The sequence below is a fragment of the Gastrolobium bilobum genome, unplaced genomic scaffold, assembly GCF_033153095.1.
Source record: "Gastrolobium bilobum isolate Gb01-03AN ecotype WA unplaced genomic scaffold, APGP_CSIRO_Gbil_v1 utg6923, whole genome shotgun sequence".
In the NCBI taxonomy this organism is placed as follows: Eukaryota; Viridiplantae; Streptophyta; class Magnoliopsida; order Fabales; family Fabaceae; genus Gastrolobium; species Gastrolobium bilobum.
Genome location: NW_026896956.1, coordinates 1 through 7,500, shown reverse-complemented (window position 1 = coordinate 7,500; position 7,500 = coordinate 1). Strand labels below are relative to the sequence as shown.

The 7,500-nt window shown below is 35.1% G+C and overlaps 1 pseudogene; it reads right to left on the bottom strand.

The window, feature by feature from the left end:
- Window positions 1–1,750: 1,750 nt before the first annotated feature.
- On the bottom strand, window positions 1,751–6,938 carry LOC133302974 (uncharacterized; annotated as a pseudogene).
- Window positions 6,939–7,500: the final 562 nt, after the last annotated feature.

Genomic DNA, 7,500 nt, shown 5'->3' with positions numbered 1-7,500 from the left:
CAGACGCAAAATTTGGAGCGGATTGACCCATGAAAGGGCTTCAGAATCTCACAGAGCAGATACTGTTAGGTATTAATTCTATGTACTTTTAAAGATATGGACCATACGAGTTTTTCTCTTAAGTTTCATGGTCTTTCAGGGTTTTTCAAACTTCATAATCATAGGCTTATTCTCATTCTCACAATTTTGATGTCACTCACAAAATTCTGATACCGATTAGTTCTAGCTCCTCTCCCTGTAGTCAAAAAATTCACAATGACAAGCATTACCCACGTTGCATCATTAATTCCTATAAATATTAAAAAGGTGAGAAATTACAAATATAAAAACTAAAGAATTAAAATATAAAATTATACCTGCACGAAAGCATTCATTTTCTTGTACACATCTCCCACAAGCCGTTTAATGAAAATGTGTGGGGACATCTAGTGGGAGATGTGTACACTGAGAAAACGAATGCTTTTGTGTAGGTAATTAGGTATAAATATTTTATATTTTTAATTTCTCATTTTTTTAATATCCTTAAGAATTAATATTGCGACGGAGATATGCTTACATTACGAATTTTTTGGCAATAGGAGGGAGCTTGAACTAATCAGTATAAGAACCCAGAATTACCTTGGAACTAGAAGAACCCGTATAACCCAAATCTTTGCAAGTACATCGGATTAGTGTCAGGCGGGTTTAGGAAGAAGTTTATGGCGGTAGACCACCACCAGTACATCAAGTGGGTCCGACACCGCACCTCAACCCAAAACCTTAAGGTTTTGTTTGGGAGTTGGTTTTTTTTTTGGATTACATCCGGTATCCCCACAGCCGATAGCCATGAGACTAATCCTTCGCCCTGGGTCAGCGGTAAAGAGCTGGTCACAAATGCTTTCCATTCACGAGAGTTGGGGTTCGAACCCCCAACCACTTGCTTAAGGGACGAGATGCTGAACTATCACGCCCACCCACGTGGGAGTTGGTTTTAGGAGGGGAAGAAAAGGAAATAGATGGTTTTAGTAAGTCCTTTCCTTGTTTGTGATTTTAAAAAAATAAGAGGAAGAAATTGGATATTTTTACTAAATCCTCCAAAACCCTCATTCTTCTTAAAATTAAGAGTAAATATCATTTTCAGTCCTCAGCAAATTTCACGATGTCCGCTTTAGTCCCTAACAAATAAAAAAGGCTATTCGTGGTCCCTAAAAAATTCAAAATGGACCCATTTTAGTCCTTTTGAGGGACTAATGTGGGTCTTTTTGAATTTGTAAGGGACTATGATTTCAACTAAATGGTTTCATTTTGAATTTCTTAGGGACCACGGATAGCCTTTTTATTTGCTAGGCACTAAAGCGGGCATCGTGAAATTTGCTACGGACCAAACAGGGTATTTACTCTAAAATTAAAGTTCCCCCAATTTGGGGGGTTTAAACGGAGAATATAAAAAATTATTTATTTACCCTTAGCATCAAAACTAGTGAATTACCCGTGCCGATGCACGAGAAAAAAATTTGGTTTGTTTGGCGTGGTGGGTCGGCCCTCCGGGCCGAACTCATTTTGTCAGTATTTCAAAGGTCCCAAACAGTCATTTTTTTAAATAACAAAACAGTCATTCATTGTTACATTAAAAATAGGAAAGAAAATAGGATAATAAAGGTCATATCTTTGAAGATAGATAAGGAAAAGAGACGCAAATAAACAGTCATTTTTTTTGTCTTTACCTGTACCATACAACGAAGTTATATCTTTGAAGAAAGAACCCAATAAACTATAGCAGTCTTTGAAATACTTCCTTGTAAACTATATTAAGGGTACTATTCGTAACGCAGCCATTTTCATCAAGTATCAATATCTTCAATCCATGCTTACTTTTTACTCTAGACAGTGCCACATATAATTGCCCATGAGTGAAGACAGGCTTAGGGAGATAAATTGCAACATGTGAAAGTGATTGTCCTTGACTCTTGTTGATAGTCATGGCAAACGATACAATCAGGGGGAATCGTCTTCTTTGGAAATTTACAGGAAATGTATGACTCGATGGGCTCATCGTCATTCTAGGGATTAACACAGTTTCCCCTATATTGCTTCCTGTAAGTACAATTGCCTCAACAACATGATTACCTAATTTTGTAATAAGCAATCTCGTGCCATTGCATAAACCTCTCGACTGATCAATATTTCTTAATAGCATTACTGGAACTTTAACTTTCAAGATTAATTTATTATCAGGAATCCCTGAGCATGATAATGTATTTAAGATCTCAGGGGTGATTTCATCATCCTCAACAGAGGAAGTCCCACCTTGCTTAAAAATTTTATCCGAACTCAAAAAAGTCATTTCTTCACCAGGAATCATAGACATTAGGTGCTCGTTTAGTATAGCAACATCGGACAATTTAGGAGTTAGAATAGCACGTTCTTTAAAGAAGGTCTGATCCAAAATATTATCCAAGAGATTCGGATAAACAAAATTAACCATATCCGACAGCGGATCTTCCGATTCTCTAATCAACAATTCATCTGGAATTGTTATAATAGATTCTCCATCAACATCATCTCCAAGATTACCATCCCCAACTTTAAGTAGCCACTCAGAAAATTCTTTTATTTCCTCTAAATTGTGAGCGCTACTTCCAGAATTAAGACGCATGTTCTTGGTCAAAGTTAATAAATGACAATGGGACCATAGATGAGAAGAATTGATGGTTGCATGAACTATATCTTGTCTGCTGCCATGAGGAATGACAGGTAATATTTGCCGAAAGTCATCTCCTAGAACAACAACTTTTCCACCAAATGGCATATCAACACAGCTTGTATCAGAAATTCTAAGAACATCTCTCAGTGTCCTATCCAGAGCCTCAAAGCAAAATCTATGTATCATTGGAGCTTCATACCAAATGATTAACTTTGTTTTTGACAGCAACTCAGCTATAGTAGATTTCGGCCTTATATTACATGTTGAATCTTCATTGATTTGAATAGGAATACGAAATCTAGAATGCGTTGTTCGTCCTCCAGGAAGCAGAAGGGAAGCAATTCCGCTAGAAGCAACATTAAGTACGATTCCAGCTTTTGATCTAATAGATGCTGAAAGAGTATTCCAAATAAATGTTTTTCTTGTACCACCGAACCTGTATAGGAAAAATAACCCTCCATTACCTGCCGTAACTGCTGAAACAATTTTATCATAAACAGCTTTCTGCTCATCAGTGAGGGAATTAATTAGTCTTTTATGCTCCTCTTCCAAAGCAAATCTGTCATACATTAATTCATCCAACACTAATCGATTTTGCATATCAAGCAAAGTTTCACTATTGATGCGTGGCATTGACGGATAATCAGAGAGGCATTTCCCATTGCTTTGCAGTACCTTATCAATTTCTTCAAGAGTTATGTTTTTTATAGACTCTTTTGTAAGAATTGCATCTGACAAAGCATAAAATTCAAAGGAAAAATAAAATAAAAAATTAACAAAGATAAAGTAATCAAAGAAAGAAAAGAGAGCGAAATAAGTACTAAAGCATCATTTGCTGAATGCGGGCAAAAAAAAAACAAAATAAGCACTAAAGCAACATTTGCTGAATACGGGCAAAAAAAGCTAATAAGTACTAAGGCAGCATATGTTGATTTCGGTTAAACAAAAAAAAATTTGTATGAAATATTATTATAACACGTACCTTGACGTCCTATTCTTTTCCTATGCCGATAAACAACGTCGTCGGATAAAAATTTCCAACACTCTTCCCAAACTTTTTCAGGTCTGTTCATTGAGTTGGCAAATAACAACAGAGCAAACAGACATCTAAGATAAGCAGCAGATCCCCAGGAACTTGCCTCCTTAATTGCATCAATGTACTCATTGTCATCATCCAGAAGTCCTAAAGAATAGCAAGCATCCTTAAATGTAGGAAAAACCACGCCATTGATCGTTCTAAGATCTTCATAACTGGCGCAACCTCTTTGAAAATTAAGCAAGGTGCGAAGATATGAATCTTCTCCATTATTGGCAGAAAAACGATTTATCCTTCCAATGGAAAATCCTTTTTTTCTCGGATTCCATTCATGCGTTTTTTCTTTGAAAACAAATTCAGTCGGGTACTCTCCATAAGTTAGATGCCTACCTTCTGGATATTTTTTATTTGCATCCATCCAAGACTAAAAAATTGACAGTCTAGACTCCGCCCTTGTCTTTACATCATACAACGAATCATTATCACTGAAAATAATGTTCTTTTCATTAGGCAAGTGAAATGGCAATCTCTGAACAGGGGGATATCTCGAATGAATGTCAAATCCAAATATTCTCCAAGCTGCTTCACATGCGGAGACATACCTATCATAAATAAATAAATCGGTGAACATTTAAGTTAATAATTTCTCAAAAAAATTGTGCCAATTTTGTAGGAAAGCAAAACACAATGGAGATTATTTTTAGTACCTGCAGTCATAAAACATTTTTATTTCATCGTCCGAATGATTTATGGCAGCTGTCACTCTGTCATTCCCTTTGTGGATGTATTTAAAAAGATATTTAATGGCACTTCTCTGGCAAGTATATTCAACGTTGATATGAGCCTGTACTTTAAAAGAAGGTGTGCATTATAGTGCACAACATAATGATTATCAAGTTCAACACCATTTTTGTTCACAACTCTCCCATCATTTCTCTTATAATGAGGAAATCCATCATTGTCAATCAAAGTACGGGAACAGAAGTTTTTTGGAAAATTTTTTGAACACCGTCCGTCCTTCATGCAAGGAGATTTGTAATTTTCAGGACCACATGGACCATGTATCATGTAACTCGTGACAGCCATAAACAGCGTAGGATTCGTTTCCTTGTCAGGTATCTCCGCTGAAATAAATTTATCAATATCAAGAGCACTTTCAGCTCTGCTTGAAGGGTTCAAGAATAGAAGAATATGAGCATGAGGTAGTCCGCGCTTTTGGAATTCGATTGTACAAACATCTGTTACATTCAAAGAATATAACATAAGTAATAATAAGAATACAACAACGTTATAGAAAGATTCAATGCATGACGTAAATTTTTTTGTATAAAATCCAGTTAACAAAAAGAGTATCAAGTTTATAATATACTTACATGCAATGACTCTGCCAAGAATATTTTCCTTTTTTAAATCATGTAGCAACTGGTCCAATTTGAACTTGAAGACTCTGCATAGAATATCAGGCCGATCTTCAGGGTTCAGCTGTCTGGCCCTAACAAATCGTGTAATTTCTGGCCACTTAGGATTGCAGGTAATTGTTATAAAAAGATGAGGATATCCAGCCCAACGGCAAATTGTGAAAGCATCTTTACAATCTTCAGCCATATATCTAGGTCCGCCTGTGAATGAAGAAGGTATAATGATACGTTTTCCAGTGCTAAGTGCTGCATCTTCACCGCTATCTAATGAATGTTTTATATTTTTGTACAACTCAGCTCTCAGATGACTCTGGTTATATCGAATGAAATTAAGCCATTCAAACTCAATCATAGTGTATGCATCAACCAGAAATTGTTAGAAAAGTTTCCTTGATCGATGTAGAATTTCTGATTCTCCAGATCGCATCTGAAGTCTGAACGAAAAAAATTCCTTCATGCTGATCATGGCTCTTGCATTTTTCCTACCACTGGATACAGTACGCTGGACATCATCACGATAATTGTCTTCACCGTATGGAAATAACAATGGATACTGCAAGCCAAGATATAATGGATGCTTCACATCGATGCGCTGCAATACTCTATCTTGTGTTTCAATAATGATATCCCTATCGCCCATAGCACTATCTATATCTCCAACAATCAAAGCTGCCACTTCGGATGCTGTCGGAAGATTATAAACTCTTCCATCACTACCACGCCTTCGAATAAGCCTCAACTTTACACCATTAAAGTCATGTTCCTTATAACGGTCTCTAGCGTACCTGAAAGACTGAGCTATACTGTTGTACTTATCGAACATCTCCTTCAATAATCGAATAATTTCAGGATCAAGCATATCTTCAGTACTGGTGGAACTGCAAATTTAATAAATAAAAAAATTGTCATTCATATTACTCAACATAAAAAGATACTCCACATATGAAACATGAGAATTGGGTCAAAAAAAAAAACCTTAGACAACCAAGTCTGTTGTCCACTTCATGCTCAGTGTCGTAAATATAAAGTTGAGCAAATTTTGGAGACTGACTATCAGCAGGCAGAAGACTGCCAATTAAATGATGAACTCTCCCCCAACTCTAAAACAGTAAGGGCCAGAACCTTGATTTACTGATCCATCCACTTTTGCTCCAAAGGAGGTGAAGGAAAAAATCATATTGTACGCTCTAATATTTCGCAAAAAATGGCGGCTCGTCATATTGGAATTAGCATGCAATTGAAGCAATGTATCTGGAGCAGTTTTTAACAAAGGAAGTTGAACTTTTCCATTGACACAGCACAATCCAAATTGCGGCATACTTGGGTTACGATCCCTCTTAGTTCTTTCTGCATACCACATTTGTGCTCCACAATGCTCGCAAACAAAAGTAGGATCCCCTGCGTCCCAATAATCTAAACATATACAAATATTTTTAGATTGAAATAAGCTTGTTTGAAATAATCTAAACATATCCCCTGCGTTACAAATATTTTTATACAAAATAGCAAATATATAATTTGAAATTATAATTAAGACCTCCATTGATATAAAACGTGTTTCGCACATTGAAATTGTTTATATAAATATCTATAATAGAAAGAAAAAATGATTGGAAAAAAAGACATGTGAACACAATTTTTTTTTCATGTATTAGATGAACCAAATGAGCACCGTTTTCACCATAAATAGTAGACTATAAAAAAAATACTTTGTAAAAAACAAAAAAGGATTCAATATTTGAAAATTGAAAATTAATATAAAGACCTTGATGGATAGAGGTGGAGTCATTGACATCAGTATCTGTAACACAAAGCAAAAATGTAACAAAAATAACAAAAAATATTTTTAACTGCGTATTAAATCGGATTTGTGCTCACCATATTGAGTATAAGTTGCAGACAAATGTTCTCCAAGATGATCTGTAAAAAATAAAAAAAATGGCACATTGGAATCATCCATATCCACATATATAACACAACAGGAAAACATAATAAAAAAAAAACTAAAAAGAGAGCCCATCACGAACATAGAGTTGTGATTTAATATCTGAAAATTTAAAATCGATAGAAAGAGAGCCATCATGTTCTCTTATTCATTGTTATCAGTATCTGTAACACAAAGCAAGAGGTAATGAAAATAATAAAAGACATTCTAATATAAATAAATTTATTCCCAGCGCATTTAATTAAGCAAATGCGCACCAGTATAAGTCGTAAACAACTGTTCTTGAATATGCTATGTATAAAATCTGTGAGTATAACATTTATCATTCAGACATTTAATTTGCAATTAAACAATAGAAAATTGGAAATAATAAATTTAGAAAATAAACAACGCTCAAAATAATTAATTTACTATTATT